This window comes from Nycticebus coucang, chromosome 9 (genome assembly GCF_027406575.1).
Source record: "Nycticebus coucang isolate mNycCou1 chromosome 9, mNycCou1.pri, whole genome shotgun sequence".
NCBI lineage: Eukaryota > Metazoa > Chordata > Mammalia > Primates > Lorisidae > Nycticebus > Nycticebus coucang.
The window spans coordinates 51,906,574-51,914,863 of record NC_069788.1 but is presented as its reverse complement, the minus strand read 5'-3'; the positions used below and the strand labels follow the sequence as shown (position 1 = coordinate 51,914,863).

At 40.2% G+C, this 8,290-nt stretch overlaps 1 non-coding gene across 1 annotated transcript; it reads right to left on the bottom strand.

Annotated features, from left to right (window-relative positions):
• Positions 1–816: 816 nt before the first annotated feature.
• On the bottom strand, positions 817–899 carry TRNAL-UAA (transfer RNA leucine (anticodon UAA)). Its single transcript has one exon. It is a non-coding gene; the product is annotated as a tRNA-Leu (tRNA).
• Between the last annotated feature and the right edge of the window lie 7,391 nt (positions 900–8,290).

Below are 8,290 nucleotides of genomic sequence, written 5' to 3'. Positions count from 1 at the left end.
GGACGCTGGCCCCATATACCGATGGTGGCGGGTTCAAACCTGGCCTCAGCCAGCTAAAACAGCAGTGACAACTACAACAAAAATAGCCGGTTGTGGCGGTCGCCTGTAGTCCCAGCTACTCAGGAGGCTGAGGCAAGAGAATCGCCTAAGCCCAAGAGTTGGACGTTGCTGTGAGCTGTGATACGGCACTTTATCTAGGGCGACAAAGTAAGACTGTCTCAAAAAAAAGGAAAAAGAAATTCACTAATAGTGAAAAAGGAAAAAAAAAATCTTTTGGCAAAGATATTCAGTGCAATTGAGACAAAAATAATTTCAATTATGAAATACTAAAGTAAAATATTATTATGATTATTATTATATATATATATTTGAGACACAGTTTCGCTTTGTCACCCTCGGTAGAGTGCTATGGCATCGTAGCTCACAGCAACCTCAAAGTCTTTGGGCTCAAACGATCCTCTTGCCTCAGGCTCCCTAGTAGCCAGATCCTACAGGCTCCTGCCACAACGCCCGGCTATTTTTAGAGATGGGTTCTAGCTCTTGCTCAGGCACGTCTGGAACTCCTGAGCTCAAGCAATCCACCTGCTTTGGCCTCCCAGAGTGCTGGGGTTACAGTACTGGCAGGCGACTCAGGCCACTTTTTTACATTTCAAACTGGAAGAAAACAAAACTGTGCTCTTTAGAGTGCAAAGACTTGGGCTTTCTGAACATAACCAAACCAAACAAAAAAACGGAACCATTTATCACAAAGTAACACCCAAGGTCGCAGCCAACGTTTTCAAGTTCTGGTAGAGAGATTAAGATGAAAACTGAACCTACCGAGAGTGGGGTTCGAACCCACGCGGGCATTAGCCCATTGGATCTTAAGTCCAACGCCTTAACCACTCGGCCATCCCGGTCGCCTGAGGTCCATCTTCAGTAATGACATATTACTAGAATATATCTGTGCTGAGCGTGACTGTTCTTAAGGAATTGTACTAGAACACGAAAATGATTATGATAAAGAAAACACAGCATGTTTTCAGAAAGCACTTTTTCTGAGACTCCTCACTTGATCACCTCTTACATTTCAGAGAAACCTTTTTATTTGATTCAAAAAGAAAAACCACAGAGGGAATACGATAGTAGAAACCACCTTGTTTACAACACATACTACCTCTACTTTCCCAAAGGCGCTGTCCCATTTTTTTCCTCACCTTCTGATCTGCGGAATTCAACCTCCTCTCCAGACACAATGAAGCACCGGATGCATCACGATTGGAGCTCAAGGAGTATTACTTTAAAACGAGCTCTTCCTGGGGTAAATTTGAAGATCCTTAATGAACACAGAGGATCTGTGTAGAATCAACCAACTGTGACATTTTAGAAAGATACCCTAATGTAGAGAGTTTAAATAGTACGTATTTCTACATAGAAAGAAGTGTACCAAAGGCTGGGTGGCGCAATGGCGCACACCTATAATCCTAACACTTTAGGAGGATTTCTTGAGGCCAGGAGTTTGAAGACCAGTCTGAGCAACATACCATGACCTCATCTCTGTAAAAAAAAAAAAAAGAAAGAAAAATTAGCTATGTGTAGTGGCAAGTGCCTGTAATCTCAGTTACTTGGGAGTTTAAGGCAGGAGAATCGCTTGAGCTTAGGAGTTTGAGGTTGAAGCAAGCTTTGATGACACACTATTGCACTGTAGCCTGGGCAATAGACTGAAACCTTGTCTTGAAAAAATAAATAAATAAAAGCACCTGAAGAAAAATATCCTTATGTGCCAGGGAGCAGAGAACTTTTAAAACCTCAAAAGCAAGGCTGGTGCCATGGCTCAGACCTGTAATCCTAACACTCTGGGAGATCCACGTTGGAGGATTTCTTGAACTCAGGAGTTGAATTCCAGGATCCTTGAGCAAGACGGTCACCCTGTCCACCCTGTTTCAACTACAAACAGAAAAAATTAGCCAGATGTGGCCTGGGGAAAAAAAATAAAACACTTCGGAAGTACAAATAATAAGAAAAAATATATATTTGCTTACATTTGAAATCAGGAAGAGAGCCACGGTAGTCCAGCTACTTGGGAGACTAAGGCTGGAGGATCACTTGAGGCCAAGAGTTCAAGGCCAGCCTAATCAACATAACGAAACCCCATCTCTAAAAAAAATAATTAAAAAGGTTTTAAAGGACACAGTACAAATATAGGTACCTACATAGATGTACTAGTTGGATAATATGTTTGAATTGTCCAAAAATGGCAAGGGCTTAATATATATGATATATCAAGAAGCCATGAAAATCTTCATAATCAGGATAGCAAGATCAAAAGGATAGGACAGACAATTGAAGGAGAGAAACATATAGAGACAGACTAATGAATATTTTGTAAAATCATTAGTAATCATAGAAATAAAATTAAAAAGTTATCATTTTATTGTCTTTACATATATTGGCAAAATTAAAAAGCTGAATATGATAGTCTCAAGTAGCTGGGACTACAGGCGCTTGCCACTACACATAGCTCATTTTTCTTTTTTTTGCAGAACAAGGTCACACTATGTTGCCAAATTGGTCTCCAATTATTGCAGGACTAGTGGTGTAAGAACCCTCAAGCCTTGCTGGTGGAAATGTAAATTGAAGAAGCCATTTTAGAGTACTTATTCAAATTAAGGATATGCACAATCTATAATGCAACTATTCTGCTCTTAGGTATAAATCTTCTACACTATCCACTACCACACATCTTACCCAAGTACAGAGAATACACATGTGAAGTAGTTAATTATTTGTGCTCTTTTGAAATTGGAAGAAAACTTGATTTCTGTTATTTGGAAAATGGATAGGCAAATTGTTGTAAATGCATATTACACAATATTAAGCAATTTCAAAAATAGTAGAGCAGACACACATGTTACTTGAACAAAGAGGGTCTGGCCGCCTGTCACTTTCAGTCAATATGCAGAGAGCAGGATAGGTCCACCAAACTTTGTCACAAGGCCAGGATTCTGGAGAACAGTGTGAGTAGCCTCTCTAAGACTCTTCTGTTCTTCCATTTCCAAAATTACACTTTTATATATTTAAGTTCAAAGTGAAGACCATATTAACCCTTATCTTAAACAATAATTGGCAGAACCCATGACCCATAGTAAACAATAATCAGTATAACTCATGACGCCAAACAACATTCTAATTCAAAAGTTAATCTCCCAAATCAATCCACCTAAACTACTCAAGATAGACATCTTTAGGGTGGGAGCTAAATTTACAGAATAGTTAGAATGAGAGACAGGGGGTGAAGGTCAGGCAGGACCTAAACTGACCAGATCAGCTGTGTCATGTCGGCTCTAGCCTGATAAGACTTCATCTTATTTTTATTATATGTGCTTTCACTCTTCCCTCTCTTTTCCTCCCCTCTTCCCAGTTGCTTCTCTCCTTCTAGAATATAAAATATACTTATACTTTTATATGCTAATCTTGGACTAGAGAAATTCTTTCCTCCTCCCTCAAGCAGCACCTACTGAGCTATCCACCCTAATACATAGATGTCAAAAAAATACCAAAGACTCTTATTTGAAGATTTCTACACAAGATATTGCACCCAAGGAATCTTCTCCACACCTTTACTTGATTTAGATTATGCCATCCTGCATGTGGGGAAGATCTTTCAAAGGAGTCGGGTTTGGTAGGAGACGCATAATCATTGGGGGCCAAAAGTCAGAGAAAAATGTAAATGGAATTAGGGCATTTATACTGGTATTATTCATCCACTGGATGAACAAATGAAATGAAGACTAACTTATGAGAAGGCAGACTCACTGGTAGGCATCAGGCATGTAATTATTCCCAAAACCAAGCCTGGGGTCTACTTGGCTTCCAAGAGTTTATAGTCTAATGATAGCCTTGACATTTAGAGCAGTGTCCAAAAGGAAGATGGTTTTCTCATTTTAGGACCAATTCTTATCCTACAGTGAGAACATTTTTCTCTGGTTTTGACTAAGGCTTAGATTTATCTTCTTGTTCAATCCCAAAGGAATCACCAAAATAAAAACATTGACAGGCTGAGGTGTGAAATTTTATAAAATAATGTATTACCCATACCTGAGTTTGACAGGCTTTGTGGCTTACCTGGGTAAGCCACCTGTCTAGTAAATGGGAGATTCTGGTTTCAAGTCCCAGTGAAGCCTAGATTTTTTTTTTTTTTTTAATCTCAGCAAACTCTTCTCACTGGTTGGTTGAAGACAAACTTGGATTTTTTTTTTTTCTTTTGAGACAGTCTCATTTTGTCATCCTTGGTAGAGTGCTGTGGCATCATAGCTCACAGTAACGTCAAACTCTTGTGCTCAAGTGATTCTCTTGCCTCAGCCTCCCAAGTAGCTGTGACCCAAGGTGCCCACCACAAACATTAGTGTATTTTTAGAGACAAAGTCTCACTCTTGCTCAGAGCTGGTCTAGGACTCCTGAGTTCAGGCAATCCACCCACCTTAGCCTCCCAGAGTGCTAAGATAACAGGTGTGAACCACCTTGGCCAGCTGACAAACTTAGATTTATACCTAAGAAGCTATAGACTCTAGCCTTTAATGTCTGAGACACTTTATAGGGAAACATGATGATGGGAGTTGGAAATATCAAATCTGTACTGAAGCAACTGTAGGGATCATGGCAAAACCTGCCCTTTTCCCTTTGGTTGGTTTGCTGAAAGATCAACTCACAATTTTGGTAGATTAATAAGAGAAAGTTTTATTTCTAAATACCGTGTGCATGAAGGGAATCACAAGAATGATTACCCAAAGTCTCAGTGATAGTCAGAGTCTTTTAAAGATGCTTTTTAGAAGGGAGGGGGGAGAGTGTGGAAAGTATACCTGCAGCAAGTGGTTGCTAGGGGGGACATGTGTAGATGTATAAAAACAAACTGATTTGTGGGCCAGGTCTATTAGTATAAGGAAGGTCTATAAGGTCTATAAGGAAGTCAGCAGCCCCTTCTGATTCTAAATAAAGTTAGTCAGGTTTTATAGAGGAGAGGTCAATGCTTTCTGATCATGAATGGCCTTTAATTCAAAATAGTCTTTATACCAAATAATCATATTTTGGGGTGAAATTTCCTTAGCTCCTTGACCAGCATCTAGAGTTGAACTATATTTAAACTACATTTAAACTTTCCTAGCCACTCTCCACCATTTCCTAAGAAACAATTTCACATTAACATTTTTGCTTTTATTTATTTATTGAGACAGTTTCACTTTGTCGCCCTTGGTAGAGTGCGGTGGCATCATAGCTCATAGGGCTCAAATGATTCTCTTGCCTCAGCCTCCCTAGTAGCTGGGACTACAGGCACCTGCCACAATGCTGGGTACTTTTAGAGATGAGGTCTTGCTCTGGCTCAGGCTGGTCGCTAACCGTGAGCTCAGGCAATCCACCCGCCTCAGCCTCCAAAGTGTTAGAATTACAGGTGGGAGCCATTTCGTCTGGCATCATTTTGCATTTAATACAAATCAAAAAGAAGACAAGAAAAAAGAGAAAAGGCATGCCTATTGTATAAACTGTGATAATTGTTCCTCCTTCCATTTTGAAGTCGAGGACATTACTGAATATTGTGAAAAGTAGAGTAAAACGAGGGCATCTTAAGAAAGAATAGGAAGAATGATTAGAGATGATGACAGAGGATATCCAGAAAAAGTAAGGTCTCTAAGAACAGAGGTCTTCTGAAGGAGACCCCAACGATACACCAGCAATGGCCTCCCTGTGGTGACTCAGCTCTTAGGAATTTGTAGACTTAACTTCTTGGGATATGAAAAGTAACTCTTGGTTCTGCTTCTGTAAAAGCCCATGGTTCTGTAAGAGCTAGAGTGCACTTCTCCTGCTTGATTCAAACTGACCAATGAGAAAGGTACCCGTGGGCTGGAACTTTTTGACTGGAGATAAAACGTGAAAGACCAAGACAGTCAGGCAGTGGGGAAGGTGGCCATTTTGAATTCTTCTATGCCATTCGCGCTGCCAGTTGAATAAAAGCTTTCTTCCTCTTCAGTATGGTGTTTGGGTATTCTTCTTTCCATTGGGCCTTGTTTTCCTGCAATGATGAAGAATACTAAGAAAAAAAAAAAACTAAAAAAGACTGGAGGCAATTGAGAACTGAAGTCCTGAATCATTTCTTAGATTAAATAAAAGGGTGGAAAAAATTAAATCCCTATATAAAGTTTCCATTTTAGATCTTTTCTCTCTTTTCCTCGCTCTCTTTCTCTCTCCCTGTCTTTACTATTCCAAGACATGTCTTCAACGTATATACTCTACAAATGCCTTCCCTCATCCCTAGTATTGTGGACAACATTCCTTGTTGCAGTAATGTTCTGAGTTTCTTGCTTCTCCTTGTAAGATACTATTAAATTGGCTGATTGCATGATCCTTGTTTAAAAATTTAGAACTTGAAACCAGAAATAGCAGAGTATTAAGTCAAGTACCTGGCCTTGTGCAGATGTGTAGGTCACATGTCCCTGAAGCTGGCTGGTCCTGTTTGTGAATGCAATTTGCCAAAAGACTGGATCTTAAGGACACCTTAAAATGAAATGAATCTAAAGTATTCGATACCAAGCAATGTTAGAAGGCTTGAGAACTTGATACTAAACAGAGAAATTAATTCCTATAATGAAGACTTTCATTATTAGAGTTAGAGTCTTATCGCCAACTGAAATAGTTCTTACCCAACTGGAATATTTCTTACCCAACTTATTCTTTTCTCAAACAACTTTTTCTAGGTTGTGATACCACCCAGTGGATATCACTGATTCCAACTAGAAAGTGATTAATGCAAATCACTCAAAGTGAAGCATTAGGAAAACAGGGGGAGGAAAAGCAGACACCAGACATTGTTTCTGCCCAGTTTCTGGCCAGAGACCTTTCACATGTGAGGCAAACGTGATAACCACTATACTACACTACAGAAACCCCTTCCAGAACTGGGGATCCTCCCCTGGCAGATCTAAGGAGGATTTCCCTGTTTATTGTGGGGAAATTAGAAATTAAATACTCTAAGCTCCCCCCCCCCAAGTGATAATGTCCAAGAGCAAAAGAGAGCTTAGGAGTTTAACTGAGCAAAGAAACAGCAGCTTAGCTTTAGTGTTTCAATTGATTTTTATTATTTTTATTTATTTTTTTATTTTTTTTGTAGAGACAGAGTCTCACTTTTATCACTCTCAGTAGAGTGCCACGGCATCATACAGCTCACTGAAAGCAACCTCCAACTCCTGGGCTTAGGCGATTCTCTTGCCTCAGCCTCCCAAGTAGCTGGGACTACAGGTGCCTGCCAGAATGCCAGCTATTTTTCTGTTGCAGTTTGGCGGTGACAGGGTTTGAACCTGCCACCCTCAGGTATATGGGGCCGACACCCTACCCACTGAGCCACAGGCACCACCTTCAGTTGGTTTTTAATAAAAATAGCTTTGCTGACTAACATGAAGTCTGAGCAGCAGTGTGCACAACCAAAATCCACACAAACAGAGACAGAAGGACTTTCTTTCCCAGCTTCCAATGTGGGCATTAGCATCAGCCTGTTTGCCCCATAGGGGAGCAAGGGGCTTAAGATCCCCTTTGGACCTCTGAAGAGTGAGGGTCTCACATCCTGTTTGCCTTAAGGTTATATTCCTTGTTTCTCAAGAGACACATGGGTTAAGTATAGTTAACTATTAATTATGGAAGAGGAGATAATGGAAAAAAGCACGTGTTCATACAATTGCTAATGCACAATAACACAATTGCTAATGACACAAATAGCTCACAGGCTGATCTTTACTCACTTCTCCATTTGCTCATAGACCTCCCACCTAAAACTGGCTTTGAGAGAACTCAATGAAAGCTCAGTGGTCAAAGAACTCCAGGCCTCTATTGTGTCTCCCATGGTTAATGGAGGTCCCTTGGACCCACCTGTAAACTTTCTATGTTTTGTGTCTTCATTTTCCCCATTTGGTCAATTCCACTTTAATCAGGTACCCCATGATCCTGGTGAGGGGCTGGTCCCAACAGTTTCTCATCCTTCTCCAAAATCTGTCTTTTCTTGATTCAGGCATGCTGCTGAGTCAGAGTCCACAATCACATATTTTAATTTAATTTATTTTTTATCAGCAGAGACACAGTTGCATTTTTAAACTGATCCCAAACAAGAACCATGCCAACCTGAGAAAGTATCCAACACCCGAAGTTCTTCAGTATTTAAATTCTATGAGTTTTATACTAAAACCATGACCACAATTTCAAACATCTCGGCCCTGACCAGACTTCATGTTTACTTTGTGACGTGTTGACATTGGAATTTGTCCTCTGCATC